The sequence below is a fragment of the Cyprinus carpio genome, chromosome A20 (assembly GCF_018340385.1).
Source record: "Cyprinus carpio isolate SPL01 chromosome A20, ASM1834038v1, whole genome shotgun sequence".
Lineage (NCBI taxonomy): Eukaryota > Metazoa > Chordata > Actinopteri > Cypriniformes > Cyprinidae > Cyprinus > Cyprinus carpio.
Window position 1 is genome coordinate 1832498 of NC_056591.1, and position 19047 is coordinate 1851544.

The 19047-nt window shown below is 35.3% G+C and overlaps 1 pseudogene; it reads left to right on the forward strand.

Moving 5' to 3' along the window:
- The first annotated feature begins 650 nt into the window (after positions 1–650).
- The window catches only part of LOC122148894, a 28833-nt pseudogene continuing 10436 nt past the window's right edge, over positions 651–19047 (forward strand).

Below are 19047 nucleotides of genomic sequence, written 5' to 3' on the forward strand. Positions count from 1 at the left end.
TAACTGTAGCACTCTCTATTCTAATTATATTCTAAATAAATAAATAAATAAAAAACTTGTCCCTTAGACTTGCACTCTATTCATTTGTTGCTTGTTTTCTTAATAATAAAACTAACTTTGTAATCGTTTTGTATTCTCGGCTAACAGTTATGTTTTCTTTTCATTTATTACACAATTAACAAAAGCAAAAAAGACCTCTAACACTAGCTTGCTCTATTCTTTTTCTATTCTATCTGTTTTCTTTTTATTTATTATATTATTTAAAAAGCACTTGCTATGTGTATTGCGTTACGCTAACTGAGACTTGTTATAGCACTTTGTATATCATTTGCTTTTTTTTAAAATTTGATTTCTTCCATTGTCCTCATTTATAAGTCTCTTTGAATAAAAGCGTCTGCTAAATGACTACATGTAATATACACGGTAACAACATTACAATATTACAAACAATAAAGTGTTACGAGTAGTAGTTTAGGCATACGTGACGTTTTGACTTGATTACTTTTTGATACATATTTTATTTAATATAATTATTACCTTCCCGAAATAAATTCTGAGATTCGGGGCGTGGATATTCTACGTGCATGTTGGGGAAGCTCATAAATATTCATATATGCTCCACCCATTTAAGTTACATCGAAAATCTCAGAAACCTCAGAACTCGGACCATCGGTGCGGACTACCGTTAAGTGCTGATGATGGAGTGTGAGGGCATCGCGGGCATTGAGCGTTTTAGCAGCCCGGGGAAGGGCAGAGGGACTGCGGGTGACCAGAGCCGTATGAAGTCGGCGAATTGCTCTTTTCGTGTCCGCTTATTCATACGTACTGTCCGTGAACGAGAGAGGATTTATCTGTGAACAGTGCTTTACAAGGTCTGAATGTATTTATTTATGCACTTATTTTTGTTGGTTTATCTTATTGGCTACTGTGTTACTTATATGCTTATGATCGCTATTTTCTAACAAATAACTTTCTAATGGATATATAATATATACAGCTAAATTTAAAAAATAAAGATGTGTACGTTCTCATTTGTTAGCATTAATGCATTTCTACAGCTTCATTAGAAAATGTTTTTTTTTTTTGATTTTGAAGTTTTTGTTGGATGTGTGTGTGTGGGGATTTAACAGCATGAGTAGAAGTGCAAACAAGCTCTGAGATTTACATATCTTTGAGAGAGAGAGAGAGAGAGAGAGAGCGTAAAGCCGAAAAAACAAGCCCTTCTCTACTTTTAGATTTATCTCTCTTTTCTGTCATGACCAGCAGATAAGCTCTAAAAGGGCACATCTAAAAATACAGCAGAATGTCCTGAAGCAGCTGCCCAAACTCTGGCCCTGTATGGTGACAGCACATTCATTGTGACAGCTGCTGAAGAGAGATTGCTGCTCTAATACCTTTCTCTATCACATTCTGTTCCAGTCTCTATTAGTTGTAAATGTAACGCGTTACTTTGAAAATATAGTTAATCAATGCATACTAAAAAAAAAAAAAAAAAAGCTTAAAAAAAATCTTTAAAAAAAAAAGCTTAAAAAAAAGCTTTTTTTATGCACTAAAAATCTTTTTATCTGCACTGTTTGTTCACTGGTTTGCACTCTATCTGCCATGTGCCTTGCGCTGCTTTTATTTAACCTTATTTTTATTTTTATTTTTTTATATTATGTCTTTTTTACATTCCCTTATTGTATAGTTTTATCTTATATTTTATATTTGATCTAGATTTTTAGGCTCTACTGTTAGTGTTATCTGTATGCACCGGGGGTCTGAGAGTCAAGTCTTTTTAGGTTGTGTGTGTGTATGTACTGTAAGTGTGGGTGGTTTTTTTATGTTGCAGACTTGACTTGACTTGACTTGACTTGATACTTACTGTTACATGGAAATAGTGCTTGTTCTTTCAAACACGAACACATTCATTATTTTATCATTAGGTGTTTTAATAAACATTGTTGTTGTTTTTGTTGTTTGTTTTTTCTCTGTCATGTACAGGAAAAAGGGTCTTGCAAAATGTGGAAAGTGCAAAAAAGCATTCTACTGCAATGTGAACTGTCAGGTAAAACACACATACACAATAATATGCATACTAACAGTGATAAAAAGGTCTAATAAGAAAATTGGAAAAAAAGACATACTGTACATGACTTAAGTAAAAGGGTATCTGACAGCTTTGGAAGCTTTTTTTTGACACGGGATACAATATATATATATATATATATATATATATATATATACATATATATACAGGTGCTGGTCATATAATTAGAATAACATCAAAAAGTTGATTTCACTAATTCCATTCAAAAAGTGTATATTATATTGTATATTATATTCATTCATTACACACAGACTGATATATTTCAAATGTTTATTTCTTTTAATTTTGATGATTATAACTGGACAACTAAGAAAAATCCCAAATTCAGTAAATTCAGGTCCAATAATTGTGACCAACGAGTATTGAGAAAAAACATTCATTTCATAATGATATTTCCCCTCTGTTTTATATTCTTACAGAAGAATTTTCACAGCCTTTTTTGATCATATTTACCAAGGGTGCCAATATTTTTGGCCACGACTGTATATTTTTAAATGCATTTTTTGATCATATTTACCAAGGGTGCCAATATTTTTGGCCACGACTGTATATGGTCTAATTCCAATTGCAAAAAAAATAGCATATTGTGAAAAAGTTCATTATTTTCCATAATGTAATGATAAAAATTCAACTTTCATATATTTTAGATTCATTGCACACCAACTGAAAATATTTCAGGTCTTTTATTGTTTTAATACTGATGATTTTGGCATACAGCTCATGAAAACCCAAAATTTCTATCTCAAAAAATTAGCATATTTTTATCCGACCAATAAAAGAAAAGTTGGTTTTAATACAAAAAAAGTCAACCTTCAAATAATTATGTCAGTTATGCACTCAATACTTGGTCGGGAATCCTTTTGCAGAAATGACTGCTTCAATGCGGCGTGGCATGGAGGCAATCAGCCTGTGGCACTGCTGAGGTGTTATGGAGGCCCAGGATGCTTCGATAGCGGCCTTAAGCTCATCCAGAGTGTTGGGTCTTGCGTCTCTCAACTTTCTCTTCACAATATCCCACAGATTCTCTATGGGGTTCAGGTCAGGAGAGTTGGCAGGCCAATTGAGCACAGTAATACCATTGTTCAGTAAACCATTTACCAGTGGTTTTGGCACTGTGAGCAGGTGCCAGGTCGTGCTGAAAAACGAAATCTTCATCTCCATAAAGCTTTTCAGCAGATGGAAGCATGAAGTGCTCCAAAATCTCCTGATAGCTAGCTGCATTGACCCTGCCCTTGATTAATAAAACACAGTGGACCAACACCAGCAGCTGACATGCACCCCAGACCATCACTCACTGTGGGTACTTGACACTGGACTTCAGGCATTTTGGCATTTCCTTCTCTTCAGTCTTCCTCCAGACTCTGGCACCTTGATTTCCGAATGACATGCAAAATTAGCTTTCATCCGATAAAAGTACTTTGGACCACTGAGCAACAGTCCAGTGCTGCTTCTCTGTAGCCCAGGTCAGGCGCTTCTGCCGCTGTTTCTGGTTCATAAGCACACGCCTGTGCACGGTGGCTCTGGATGGTTTCTACTCCAGACTCAGTCAACTGCTTCCGCAGGTCCCCCAAGGTCTGGAATCGGTCCTTCTCCACAATCTTCCTCAGGGTCCGGTCATCTCTTCTCGTTGTGCAGCTTTTTTTTGCCACACTTTTTCCTTCCCACAGACTTCCCACTGAGGTGCCTTGATACAGCACTCTGGGAACAGCCTATTCGTTCAGAAATTTCTTTCTGTGTCTTACCCTCTCGCTTGAGGGTGTCAAATGATGGCCTTCTGGACAGCAGTCCAGGTCGGCAGTCTTACCCATGATTGCAGTTTTGAGTAATGAACAAGGCTGGGAGTTTTTAAAAGCCTCAGGAATCTTTTGCAGGTGTGTAGAGTTAATTAGTTGATTCAGATGATTAGGTTAATAGCTCGTTTAGAGAACCTTTTAATGATATGCTAATTTTTCGAGAATTTTGGGTTTTCATGAGCTGCATGCCAAAATCATCAGTTTTAAAACAATAAAAGACCTGAAATATTTCAGTTGGTGTGCAATGAATCTAAAATATATGAAAGTTTAATTTTTATCATTATATTATGGAAAATAATGAACTTTTTCACAATATGCTAATTTTTTGAGAAGGACCTGTATATATATATATATGTACACATACACACACACACAGACATATATATATATATGTTTATATATATATATATATATATATATACATACATATATGTATACATATATATATATACACATATATACATATATACATACATATACATACATATATATATACATACACATATACATATACATATATATATATATATATACATATATATATATATATATATATACACACATATACATATATATATATAATATATATATATATATATATATTATATAATTTTGTTTGGAATTTAATTTGTTTGGACTTCTAGAAGTGGTGTTTATTTGATGTTTTTTTTGTGTCATGTTTATAATGACTCAAACCGTTTGAGGAAACCGATTGCCTTAAACCATTTAAGTTTTAAAACGTAACAGTTATGAGTACTCTGAACTTAATTCAGTTGAGTTCACTGAAAGAAGATATACATTGCAATTAAGTAATTAAGTGATTAATTGAGTGATAATTGAGCATTAGTGATGAACAGCTGCTGTTAACAAACAGAATTACTGAAGAAAAGAGAGAAAGGAACTACAACTGACTTCAGACACAGCCTCACTAAAACCTGACAAAGTTATGTTAACTCAAACCGTTTGAGGAAACCGATTGCCTTAAACCATTTAAGTTTTAAAACTAATAGTTGTGAGTACTCTGAACTTAATTCAGTTGAGTTCACTGAAAGAAGATATACATTGCAATTAAATAATTAAGTGATTAATTGAGTGATAATTGTGAATTAGTGATGAACAGCTGCTGTTAACAAACAGAATTACTGAAGAAAAAGAGAAACACAAGAACTACAACTGACTTCAGACACAGCCTTAGATAAAATAAACTGAAATAAAATACATTAAATCTCTCAAGATCTGATTAAACAACCCCACAAACAGCATCGCCAGCTCCACTTATTAATAACCAGACTCACTTTATTTCTGTCAGACGTCTACAGAAGATCTGATTGAGAATTAATTAAGGTTGAGATGTTGATTTATGTTTTCATTTAAAGTAACCATGTTAGAGATCAGTGTTTGCTTTAGTTGGGCTCTTAACCCTTGATTTCTGTCTTAGTTTTTTCTTTGGCTGTTGTAACTATTTGTTTTAATTTAAAGTAACAGTGTTAGTGTTATGAGGTGTTATACACACACTCACACTCTTAGAAGCTGCTTTTATCCAAAGCAACTTACAGTGCATTCAGGTTTGAATTTTTTTTGTAATTTGTAAGTAGATGTTGGTTGTTATACTGTATATTGGTGATGATAATCATTGATTATTGAACTGTTCGGAGTCTAATCTCTGATGAAATAGGTGTTGTGTAATTAGTTGGATTGATTACAGTAAAAGTGATTTTAAGAGCCAGTGGTTCTGTGATAATCAGTTAATATAAAGAACTTTTCAAACAGTTTGGTTTTCTGTGGTGTCACTTAGTCACACACAGACATCAATAATCAGCATCTGAACCTCAACAATGGTGACCATAATAAAAAAAAAAAAAAAAAAAACAATTCAGCAGAGCATGCTGGGAGCCATGCATGAGTTTTGTACTACAATAGTACCCAGCATGCATTGCAGCATGTTTTTTTTTTTCTTTTTTCGTAACCATTGTTGAGGTTCATATTCTGATTATTGATGTCTGTGTGTGACTAATTGACACCATAGAAAACCAAACTGTTTTGAAAGTCTTTTATATTAACTGATTATGAAAGAACCACTGACTTTTTGAATGGCTTTCATTGTAATCAACTGAACTAACTATAGAACACCTACTTAGTCAGATTTTGAACTCTGAACAGCTTCATAATTGATGATTATCATCACCAATATGCTGTATTAACAACCAATACCTGATCATATTTTCTCTGGGTTTTTTGAGTTATAATAAACATGTTAAAAAACACATGGTTACAAAAAACAGAAAGAAATAAATATTATATGAGAGAGATATAGGGTATCGAGAGCCCAACTAAAGCAAACACTGATCTCTAACATGGTTACTTCAAATGAAACAATAAATCAACATCTAAACCTTAGTTAATTCTCAGTAATCTTCTGTAGACGTCTGACAGAAATAAAGTCAGTCTGGTTATTAATAAGTGGAGCTGGTGATGCTGTTTGTTAACAGCAGCTGTTCATCACTAAAGCTCAATCAGCACTTAATTAATTACTTGATTACATAATTGCAAAGTTTTAAAACTTTCATGGTTTAAGTAAAGGCAATCTGTTTACTCAAATGGTTTGAGTTACTGTGACTTGTCAGGTTTTACAGTGTGGCAATCTGTTTACTCAAATGATATATATATATATATATATATATATATATATATATATATATATCTATATATATAAAAGTAACTGTAACATAATCCCACAATCCAGACCTATTTTCTCAAAAAAGACTTTATTTCTCACAGTTATGAGTTTACATCCTGCAGTTGGAGCCCTGATAAAAAGTAAAACAAATCTACTTAAATTATTAATTATCATATAATAAAGACTGTACTTCACTATTTTTTATTAATTTATATCATGTTTTAAAAATGTCTGTGAAACAATGGGCCAGAGCAAAAATTAGGCAATGCATGTACTGTGCTGATAATGAAATTCACATCACAGGTCTTTTGTTAAAACTATAGATCGAACTTCCACATTTTAGTATTCCTGCACAGCTGGACCAACAGAGGGATGGTGCCCAAAAATCAAAAGTTAATTATGAGTGTCAAAAGGTGGTCACAGTTCTTTCTATGTTTTCTCTAGTCATGTACAAAATGCAATTTCAGAATAGTTTTATTCAACATTCTACAGTGAAGAAAGCCAAGTTGTTAAAAGTCCATCATGTCAGCACTGAAGTACCCTTGTTCAAGTTCAGAAACAATCAGACGATTCAGCGACTCCTCATGCATGGCAGCAAGTCATTGATATGTTTTTCCCCCATATTTTTTTACATCTGCAAAGCACATTAGGATTTAAATTTAGCATCTCAACTCCCTCTGAATTTTATGTGTACAGTTGTCCACAACAATCACATCTCAACTTTTGTACCAAACTATCTGGTTGTCCCACACAAATCAATTTTATTAGTTTATCCATATTATTCATCAGGGCCTGGGGGACATATAGCTACATTTTTTCCATTAAAATATTTTCCAAAATTTTGACAATATTTTTAGATTTGCTCTTGATTTATTTATTTATTTATTAAATAAAATTAAGTGAAATACAATTTTGGAATGTAGTAAATAAAAATGTAAATTTAGATTTACATTTTTTTTTCTTGTTTTAGAAAGGGGTAGGGCAGGGGTATTTTACACTACAAGACTTTAAAACCTGTGTTTTACATGACTGAATGCACAGATCGATCCTGACTAGGGATGTAACGATTCACCCAATTCATGATGCAATACGATTCACAATGCTGATTTCATAATACACTTTTCTCATGTTTTTTTAAAACTTGATTTATTGGGGATTGAGCTAAAGTCTGCAGGACAGTGGTCCACAGTACTGGAGTTGCCCATTCCTGGTATACACTATAAAGCATTCTATTCCACAAAATCTACAGTTATCTGAAAATCAATAACCATTCTTTCATTTAAAAAAATCTTTTAATGATTTTCATAATCTGCAATCGCGCAAGACATAAAATAAGCATCTTATCTCTCTGTGTCTTTATACCTTATATACATTCATGATGTGTATAGTGTATATGCATTAATGAGTGTTTCATGTGTAATTTTTTTGTGTATTTGACAGAAAAAGAACTGGCCCATGCACAAGCTGGAGTGTCATGCTATGTGTGTGTATGGAGAGAACTGGTGCCCCTCAGAGACAGTGCGACTGGTGGCCAGAATCATCGCCAGGCTGGTCAGATACAAACACCATTTTATTACTCTCTATGTTGATGCGGAATCAATGAGTGTTTGACGTGTATTTACTGATGCAGAGACACCAGAGAGAGAGAAGCCCATCAGAAAAACTGCTCTTACTGAAGGATATGGAAGCCCGTAAGTACCAGAAATCATTCAACACATCTGACAGAGAGGGCATGCTGTGTTTTGTATTTTTAAATTTATTTTGTCAAATGGATTTCACATATCAAGTCTTTTTATCTAGAAGTGCCCTTTTGTGATGCTATGTGCAATGGTTTTATTTTATTATTATTATTTTTTTTATTGTATTTAAGCTCATAAAAAGTCATTTAAATGGTATAACACAAGTCCTAACTACCACTCTTTAGGTCTTAAATTTGGGGATGGTAAACAAGAATCATGATACGGGGTGATAGTTGCCTAATCTGATTATTAAGCTTTAAAAGGATTATTTAATTTAAATAAATGTATGCCCACAAGTTCAAAGTAAAAATGTGGCACTGTTGCGCATTCATACAATGCTTGTGGTTTCAAAGCAGTTTGCAATTAATATGTAATGGGGACTCTTTAGATCCAAGTGCAAGCTTTATTAATACAAAGGCAAGGCAAGGTCAAGATCCAACAAACAATGTTATCCAAGGCAAATTTGCAAAAGAGTAAACCAAAGGAACAGGGGCAATGGTCAAAATCCAAGTGAGCAGTCCAAAATACAAAATAAACAAAACAATGAAAGGCCAATGCAATGGTAAATGAAAATGCTTGGTAGAGTCTGCAACAGCAAAACATGACTTAGCCATGTGGCGTAATAGTAAATAGAAATAGTCCTCCTATAATGGAACCAGCTGTGCATGTAAATCAGTTCCTTATCATGGGTGTTATAGGAGATGTAGTCCATGAAACAATGGTACAAGTAACATGATGGAAGTGTCCTCTAGAGCAGTGTGGCTTCCCCCCTGTTCCTGCACCTTTTGTATGTCTCCCTTATCTAACACACCTGATTCCACTCATCAAGCTCATTAGGAGAGACTGCAAGAACTAAATTGGGTGTGTCTGATTAGGAGACATAGAAAAGTGCAGTGCAGGGCAGGGGGTCCTCCAGGACAGGTTTGGGAGCACTGCTCTACAGATCTCATGGGCACTCAGCTGGAGATCCTGACACAACGAGTACGCATTTAGACAAGCGCGTTTGCTTATGATCTACTGTTGAGACTAATTATTGCAATGTTTACTTTATTGTTTTCTCTAAGAGTGCATTTATATTCTACTTCATATTTTTTAAATGGTACCCTGTCAGCTCTAGTAGCTTTTCACATTATCATATCAGCAAATATACATTTTATATTAGTGGTGTCAAAATTAGCGCGTTAACGTAGGGGATTAATTTTTCCAGTTTAACGCGTTAAAAATATTTAACGCAATTAATGCAAGGGGCGGGGCTAGGGTTGGCTACCCCACTCAAAACTGCTGCTTCTGTCAGTTTGTCTCTTGACAAGAAGTGCATTTATTCAGTCGCAGAGGCGACTGAGAAACGGGAGACGTTTCAGATGTGTGCTCCACTTCACTTCAGATCAAGGGAATGCGAGGGAAACGGTAACTGTGCTCAGCAGTGCATGCTCTTCAATTGCACACACAAAGGTGCAGTCCGCGCGCTGTAGCCTGTATCCCTTTCATATCAAAGCGCAAATAAACTATGTGCAGGCATGTCGTGGTCAGTTAAAGGGGTTAGTTTTCACACACAAAAGTTTAAATAATCCCATAAATTACTCACCCTCATGTCCATCCTAGGGGTATATGACTTTCCTTCTTTCACACGAATATAGTCAGAGTCCTCTGAATCTTTCAAGTTGTTTATGCCACTCGTAAATCATAAAATTTACTGTCTTTATGTAACAGTAATCAATGTGGATTAATTACGATTTCTTAATAAGATGCCATGATGTTCAGGAAAAGATATTATAAAATCAACAGATATTTTAGTATTAAATGTGAACTTTGACGCTATTCCTAGGAAAAAGACTTTGCGGTGCTCTTCGAATCCTCCACTTATACAAGTAAGAACTGGCAAGATGGCACTAATGCAGCCAAAGGGGCTCATGCCTGACTAAATATTCGTAGTTTATTTCACGGTTGCCCCTTTAGTCCACCATGTTGTGGACATGCTGGTGGTGAAATCGAATTCATCGCTTGATTAACCTTTTCAGATAAGAACACTAATAAATTATTACTCAACTGTTACCTAAATTGGACATCATTTGTCAGATGACATGTGTTGAATCATTGTCACGACAAGGCAAAAGTAATTTTTCAAGGTCAGACCACAAGAATACAAACCTTACCACTAAATGTTAACCCTGTTAAATAAGTGATTCGTGGGTAAGTTCCAATTTTGGGGGCATGAAGACAGGATCTGAACAGTGCCGATGGTTCAGATGGGCCACACATGTGAATTTGTAAAAAAGGTTGACATCATGGATGTTTTGTATTGGTTTTCACTGGGAGTTTAGTGATCACCAACTAATGGCCTGGCATGTATAACATAGTATTGCTTTAGCATAGTGTTTTTGTTTGTTTGTTTTTGTGTTTTCTCAACTAAATCAATATTTTTGTGTAAATTTTACTCTAATTTTTTTTTCATTGGGCGGCTTCTACTCATTTTTGAATGGGTTGCTTGTAAACATCCCTAATTTGATTATTTTCCTAATTAAGTCTCTAATGTTGGTTAAATTTTAATTAATGCAGTATTGGAAATGAAAATTTTTAAAAATTTTCTTGAGTAAATACAAGTGAATAATTTTTTACAGTGTATGTGCCGAACAGGTTTTTTTTATTATTAATTTTTTTATTATTGTATTTAAGCTCCATAAAAAGTCATTTTAAATGTTTATCACACAAGTCCTAACTACCACTCTTTAGGTCTTAAATTTGGGGATGGTAAACAAGAATCAATGATACGGGGTGATAGTTGCCTAATCGATTATTAAGCTTTAAAAGGACTTATTTAATTAAATAAATGTAGGCCACAAGTTCAAAGTAAAAAATGTGAACTAGCACTGTGTGCGCATTCTTACAGTGCTTGTGGTTTCAAAGCAGTTTGCAATTAATATGTAATGGGGACCTCTTTAGATCCAAGTGCAAGCTTTATTAATACACAAGGCAAGGCAAGGTCAAGATCCAACCAAACAATGTTATCAAGGCAAATTTGCAAAAGAGCATAAAACCAAAGGAAACAGGCAATGGTCAAAATACCAAGTGAGGCAGTCCAAAAATACAAAAATAACCCAAAACAAATGAAAGGCAAATGCAATGGTAAATGAAAATGCTTGGTAGAGTCTTGCAACAGCAAAACATACTTAGCCATGTGCGTAATAGTAATAGAAATAGTCCTCCTAAATGGAACCAGCTGTGCATGTAATTAGTTCCTAGCATGGGTGTTATAGGAGATGTAGTCCATGAACAATGGTACACAGTAAATGATGGAGTGGTCCTCTAGAGCAGGAGCTTCAGTGCTTCCCCCCTGTCCTGCACCTTTTTGTATGTCTCCCTTATCTTAGAACACACCTGATTCCACTCATCAGCTCATTAGGAGAGACTGCAAGAACTAAATTGGGTGTGTCTGATTAGGGAGACATAGAAAATGTGCAGGGCAGGGGGTCCTCCAGGACAGGTTTGGGAAGCACTGCTCTACAGGATCTCATGGGCACTCAGCTGGAGATCCTGACACAACGAGTACGCATTTATGACAAGCGTTTGCTTATGATCTACTGTTGATTAATTATTGCAATGTTTACTTTATCTGTTTTTCAACAAAAAAAAAAGGAGTGCATTTTATCTACTTCATATTTTTTAAATGTACACCTGTCAGCTCTAGTAGCTTTTCACATTATCATATCAGCAAATATACATTTTATATTAGTGGTGTCAAAATTAGCGCGTTAACGTAGGGGATTAATTTTTCCAGTTTAACGCGTTAAAAATATTTAACGCAATTAATGCAAGGGCGGGGCTAGGGTTGGCTACCCCACTCAAAACTGCTGCTTCTGTCAGTTTTTCTCTTGACAAGAAGTGCATTTATTCAGTCGCAGAGCGACTGAGAACGGGAGACGTTTCAGATGTGTGCTCCACTTCACTTCAGATCAAGGGAGTGCTGAAACGGTACTGTGCTCGCAGTGCATGCTCTTCAATTGCACACACAAAGGTGCAGCCGCGCGCTGTAGCCTGTATCCTTTCATATCAAAGCGCGAAATAAACTATGTGCAGGCAATGTCGTGGTCAGTTAAAGGGTTAGTTCACACAAAAATTAAAATAATCCCATTAAATTACTCACCCCTCATGTCATCCTAGGGGTATATGACTTTCTTCTTTCACACGAATATAGTCAGAGTCTCTGATCTTTCAAGTTGTTTAATGCCACTCAGCGGGGTGATGCAGGTGCATCAGTCCAAAAGAAGTAAAATAAAAAGCACACCATCCTTAAAAAAAAGTGGCCTCACACATCTCCAGAGGGTGAACAAAGGCCTACTGCAGCAAATCGGTGCATTTTTGTAAGTAAAAAATATCCATATTCAACACTTAATAAATCAATTTTATAGAGAAATCACGTACTGGTATCATTGATAATGGCCTGTCAGTCATAAAAAGATTCCATTTAAAAAATATAAAAAAAAATATACTGTCTTTATGTTAACTTTAATATGAGGTGGGATTAATTTCGATTAAATTTCAGAAAGGTTTGGTGTGCGATTAGTAGCGTTTTTTTTTTTTTTTTTTATCAAATGACATACTTGAAATTGTCAAATCCAAAGAGATATTCTTTATAAAAGTGGTTAAGAGTCAACCACTCCTACCTAAAACGGCTCATTCTGATACACCCCCACGTCTACGTCACGATATGGCAAGATTTGCATAATGCCACCCAAATGTTCACGCAAAGAAATAAGGCGTAAGTTTTATTCTCGCTGTTGCCGCCAGCACCATGTTGTGGTGTTGTTGTGTTTCTGTTTTTAAATTGTGGATTCTTTGCTTTTTTGTTTGGCCTTCCAAAAGAGTACAATTAATCATTGGTTAAATTGTATTTACAACACTGTTCTGGAACAGTTCAGATGTGTTCAGATGTGTGAATTGCATTTTGCGGAGGACAAGGACTGTTTCCTGATCCTGGGAGAGTAGCCTACAATGCCGGTGTCTGTTTCTATAAAGTGGGGTATATTCCAACTTTGCACAAGACAGTCTGGTGCTTCTGACACATAGTCTGTAAGTACGGTTTACATATTTAAAAGGATTTGCCACTGGTGATTCAAACACGAGGGTTTTGAGCAGGTAGTAGAGTTAACTGTTAGAGCTTGCTGTTTGTCGTTTCTCAGATGACAACTGCAGACATGGTTTTTTGGTGTTTATGCAGCGCGATACAAAACGCAACATGTAAAAAGGCAGTATAAGTCATTATAATCAGTAATTATGTCCCCACTGGATTCAACAAATGCCTCACAAATGTTTGTAATGGGTTTTATTGGTTTTTGGTTTCATTCACGCCAGGACACGACATCACAGGAGAGAGGTGGGACTTCCCAAGTCACAAGCACGGTGTCTTCAAGTCATATCCCAAGTCCTCAAAGAGTTAATAAGTTAATAAGATAATTTAATGTGACTAATTAAATGATGATTTGCATTAGTGATGAATTCATCTGCTGTTAACTGTCAACATCATTGAAGAAAAGAGAAACACAAGAACTACATCTGAATTTAGGCACAGCCTTAGATGAAATAACACAAACACCACACACACGATGCCACCATAATTGTGGTAAAGGTTTGCCTTAGTTTGTTCTCTGTGACCCTTATAGTAATTCAAAGTAAATTGCTTTTAAGCAATTGCAACATTCACAACAAACATTTATCCATTATTGATTCAAAAACTTTCTGCCTATAACGCATGATGAATGAACATCATGAAGTGGCCTTTCTTCGATTTATTAACTGACATTCAGCTACTACTGAACTGTAGAAAAAAAAAAAAAAGTCCTACTAAATAAACACCACCGTAATGCTTTGATATTGAAGGAAAAAAAAGAACTGTATTAGCTCAGGCTTTTAGACACGACACACTTATCATATGATCCTCAACAGCGGTGATCCAATAATTTTTTCATACTGCAGTGCATGATGGGAGTTTTTTACACTGGTGTTACCCAGCATGCATTGCCAGCATGAAGCATTTTTGTGATCATCACCATTGTTGAGATTTCTATGCTGATTCTTGATGTGTGTGTGTCTAAATAGTAAATGACTTAAAATTGCAATTTGCATTCAATATTTGGTATGTACTCAAGACATCTCACAGTGATTATCTCATCATATAAATAGCTAATAGTTGCACACTGTACAGCACCAGTCTCTCTACTTCATAACACCATGTGCAGTCTTACAGCGAGGACGAGATCTAGTATTAAGAAGTCAAGAGTCAAGAGCCCACTAAAGCAAAACACAGATCTCCATGATGGTGGCATCATTTTAACCAATAAAACATCAACATCTGTTCCTCTGTAATTCTCAATAACAGCAGGTGTTCATTACAATTGCACAATTGTCATGAAATTAGTCACTTAATTTATCTCATTAACTTTAACTGTTTGAGGACTTGGGATATGACTTGAAAGACTTGCTTGTGACTTGAAAGTCCCACCTCTGCATCACAGTGTTAAGGGGTGTAACCCTTTGATCCATGCATGCATCAGTCAAAAAGAAGTTAAATAAAAAAGTGCCCATCCAATAAAAAAAAAAAAAGTGTCTCACACAGCTCCCGGGGGTGCAGAACAAACGCTCGCCTGTGTGGCGAATCAATGTGATTTTTGAAGGAAAAATAGCATTATTCAAAACGTAATTATCAATTTAACCTAGTTTTGCGCTCACTGTTGTACACGGAAACAGTTTCCGGCCGCGGATGACGTGTGAGTTCAGTTTTGCGTATGCACTGCTCAGAAGTGAGGAACGTGGGGAACGCAGCAGAGAAATTAAAAACAAAACACACGGTCAATAATTAGATAGTACAAAACGAGTTTTTGGGGGGGGGATTTTTTTTTTTTGTTTGTTTTTTTTGTGGTTTTTGGGGGCGGGGTGTATGTGAAGAAGGATTTTTGTGTCAGAGCATTTCGATATAAACCAAGAGGAGACTGTTTTTTCTTTGCTAAAGTAAGGAAACTTTGCTTCCTTTGATCCTGTAATAAAAACGTTGGTTTTCACAAGACTCAGCGGTGCATGCGCAATGCTGACCTCATACGTCATCAGCATGGAGATGCTTCCGTGTAAAACTGTTGGGTGTGCAAGCTACATTAAAGTGATTATTCCTTTTTGAATATGGATGATTTTTTCGTACAAATGCATCGATTCACCACAGGAGGGATTTGTTCACCCCGTAGCCATGTGAGACACTTTTTTATGGATGGGCGCTAATTTTTATTTAACTTCTTTTTGGACTGATGCATGCAACACCCGCTGAGTGCCATTAAACAGCTTGAAAGATCAAAGACCATTTTTAATATAACTCTCCGACTGGATTCGTCGTTCTGAAAGAAGAAAATCATATACACCTAGGGATGCCTCTTGGGTGAGAAAAAAAAAAAACTGCATAATTTTCATTTTTGGGTGAACTAACCCTTTACAAGTGCAAAATCTAGTGATGTGATTTGATTATCTTTTTTCAATTTTAAGGGCTCAGAGTTTTTAATTATTTCTTTTTGCTTTAAATTTGAGCCTGTTTCCTCTGCCTTACACAGTATTTAGAAAATAGTTTTCTTTTTCTTTTTATTTATTTATTTATTTATTTATTCAGTTTTCAATGTTGTGTGTTTTTTCTGCAGTTGGATTTGTGATTCATATTTTTTATAGTTTTTTTCCAATAATTCAAAAATTGGTTGAATTTTATTTTTGGATCAATTATTGTCAATTGCCTTTGGGTGTATTGTGCTTTTAAAAAAAAAAAAAAAAAAAACTATCTAATCTAATTCCCCAGTGGGGTTACATTTATTTTCTCTTGGTTTTAATATCATTACTTGGAAATACATCATAGTTGCAAATGTAATCTTTATGTTAACTTTAAGCATGTAAAGCTGTTACTGTATATAATGTTATTATGTCTTCCTTTTCTCGCAGACATGGAGGATATGGATAATGAGAAAAAAGAGATGACTGAAGCACATATAGCGGTCTCCATTCACTTCTATTCCAAACACTGGATTTCCCTGCTCATCATGCCGGCTGCTCACCAACTTTTATCACAGGTAAACACAGAAGTTTTTGACAGCTGACCCTTTGCAATGCCCCTCCTTGCTGCTTTACTGATCAATCCTCTCTTCACCCCAATAAATAAGAATGGCCACGCGAGTGACTTTGACCTACCCAAGCAAATGTCATCATGCAACAGCAAGCAGGGCATTTGCAGAGGCTATGGTTACAAATAATGATTTATTGATTTGGCACAGACCAGTCTTTTCGCTTCATTAGACCTCAGTATATTATCAGCGAGCGGTGTGATTGTAAATTAGCTTTTTTTCAGTTTTTAAACAGCTTTTAAAAGTTTGAAAACCTCAAGATTTAGGGGCGGACATGGAATAGTAATTCAGGTTTATGTTTGGTTAAATAATGTGGTGTATAGATGGGATTATTATTGATGTAAAGAGTAGGTTGTTGTGGTTTTAATGACCTCTTATAGAGTAAACGTATTGCGGTGTGAGTTTTTCCTACTTGGATTCTTCTGTTCAGATTCGTTTATTGTATTTATTTTTTCACTTTACTTTCTTTTTTCTTTGGTTTTTTTTTTACCCACTAAATGAGTTCTGACTATTGCTTCAACAACATCAAATGGTAATGGTTTGTTTTGACAATTCTTATCTTATTTATTTATTTATTTAACAATTTATTTATTTATCATCCGTTATTTTATTTGATTTTATTCTTATTTTTAAACGTTTAATTTTTTAATTAAAATACTTTTGAATATTACTCAAACACAGATTTGATGGCCTAATGAACGCTGTGCACGTGCCTAAAAATTGCGACCGGGCTCCTTGTTAATGTTGTGGCGAAGAGCACTTTAAGTAAGCATGAACAATATTATGCCGCAGGAAAAAAATAGACTCACTGCAAGGGTACGGATATGATGATAGTGGCCCACACACAACAACATATAATAAAAAATGGCGTTTTTGGAATATTTACACAGTCGATTAATACCCTATTCCCCCATAAAGTGTACAGTAATCTATATCCGTTACTGGCACGCTCTATGTACACTTCTATGAACACTTCATTGTATGTTGATAATTAGACTAAATTAATTAGTTTTTTAAACGCATTTGGCTAAATACATCTAAGCTGAGCAATGGTAACCCCATACAGGGGGTCTCCGACAAAAGGTCAGGTTAATCACCTTATCTGCTTCTCCAATTAAAGTAAACAGCTTGTGTCTTTAGACAGCAATGATACACGGATTGTGTTTGTGTCTACTTTACACAGGTCACGTGTTACACGGCTTTTTCTTACTGTGGAGGATGAGGAAACGTCTCGAGCTTCTTGGGGCTTCGCTATCTATCCTTTTTCCCAGCAGTAAGGTAAGCACAAGAAAAACGGACCTACACAATCTATATATAATTAAGACTGTTGTGTAATGAATAATCATATATTCTGCTTGCTTTTATACTTATCTAGGGACACATTAGATGGTACTCCAGTCTGATTCTTCCAGCCGTCCTCTGCTTGGACATGGTTTTGTGAGCAGTCGTGCGCCTGGATATGCTGCATAACACTAAGTGTCTGCTTATTTGCATTAGTGTACTGGCATGTCACATCACTCTTTAAATGGGATTGTGTTCATGATAAATGAGCTTTTGCTTGATTTTTATTAGCAACCTGATTTGCTACTTGCCGGGATCCCTGGCAGAGGGTGTTTTTTTTCAATCCTGCGCAAACACACATGCCAGCATCGTTTTCAAATACGCATGATAGGAACTTTATTGGTTGGAATCAGGTGTGCTACAGCCCCTCTCAGGAAACTGAGTTTGGACAACCAGTTGCCTCTTACACAACAAAACAACAGCAAAAACATTGATTAATATTTGCCATCCTGAATAATTCACTTTCGAACCTATGATTGCTCTGATGAATTAAGAATGGTTAAAAAGGGACAAAGAACCGCATTAATTCAACAATAGAATGCTTTTCTAACATATAAGCCTGTAAGTTACCCCACTTTTGTTATCAATTTAGCATGGGTCTGTTGCTGAATAAAAAACAGTAATTTAACATGACATTAAAAACATACGCTTCCTCGCTTAAAACAAAACTAAAATAAAAGCAAAAGTGGTACGGACCCGACAAACTTATTTGGAAGTGTAGTACGATATGTGTTACACAAAGATTTATATTTTGAATAATGCTGTTCTTTTTAAACTTTTTATCACGTCAATATGAAATCCTGAAAAAACGATCAAGCAGGGTTCCAACAAAACTATAAGCAGCAAAACTGATTTCCCATGATGATAAATTCAAATCGGTCATTAGTAGGTGGAATGATTTTGCGAAGGATCCACTGTGATAGTGAGACCCTGTAGGTGATGATGCGGGACATTAGGCCTTCTGCCAGCAACAGGAAAGTAAATTCTATTTTTTAAAGTATATTAAAACTAGAAAAATCAACTTGTTTACAAACAGCAATGCATAATATTTAATTCACTAATGCATGTATTTGTAAAAGGGGCACGATCATGTACACAAGTGTAAACATAAATGTTTCGAATTTTCAATGCATTGTATCGGCAATTTAGCCATGTGGTTTTTCAATCCGCCCTTGGAAGGTCCTCCCTGGCAGGTAAGTCAGTAAGCACCGGACATCAAACATAAAAGAACAAAATAAACAAAACATTACCATATGAGGAGTATTTC